Raw genomic sequence first — 826 nt, 5'->3', positions numbered from 1 at the left:
ACCTATCCTTACCTAGCTAGGTTAACTAGTGTAATTAATACTATAGATTAGTAGATTAATAGGGGGTTAACTATAAGATAATAGATTTAGCTTTATCCTACTGTTAGCTACTAGACTACTAGCTAGCCTAGCTAGCCTGGCTAGCCTGCTAGGCCTTAGTAACTAGTAGGTTAGATAGAGGGTGCCTTCTAGATACTAGCTATAACCTAGTAGCCCTCTAGCCACTCTTAATATTAATATCTATAATAGATACCTTATAAGCCTTAAAATAACACTCTAGAAATACCCTTTTGCTAGTAATAGTTAAATCTATTACCTAGTTATCTAGACATCTAACCCTCTAGTAATAGGCCTACTTTAATAGGCTAAAGACAGCTATATCTAGAGGCTAGAGGATAGTAGAGGTGTATAGCAGTAGAAATAATAAATAGATATAATACTACTAGTATTTTTATATAAAGTTAATAGTTATATAGCTATAATGCCTATTAAGAACTAGTAGTCTAGCCTCCTCTAGCTAAGTAGGCCTAGTACGTAAAATAAAGACCTCCTCTAGCTATTTAAAGGCAGTATTATTAGTTATCTAGCTATTATTTATTACTATAAATTACTAAGCCTTATATCTAGATAAGTTAGATAGGTTAGATATAAACCACTAGGCCTAAAGTAACTTACCTTTATATATAAGTAAGGGGGGTAAAAAGCTCCTAGCAGCAGACACATACTTAATAATAAATACTTATACCTAAGATCCTAGCTGCTTTTTCTAGATATATTATAATATTATAAAGCCTAACACTAGCCTATTAACTCCCTTACCCTTTAT

This window comes from Colletotrichum graminicola (genome assembly GCF_000149035.1).
Source record: "Colletotrichum graminicola M1.001 genomic scaffold supercont1.7, whole genome shotgun sequence".
Lineage (NCBI taxonomy): Eukaryota > Fungi > Ascomycota > Sordariomycetes > Glomerellales > Glomerellaceae > Colletotrichum > Colletotrichum graminicola.
Note: the sequence above shows the minus strand (reverse complement) of the source record.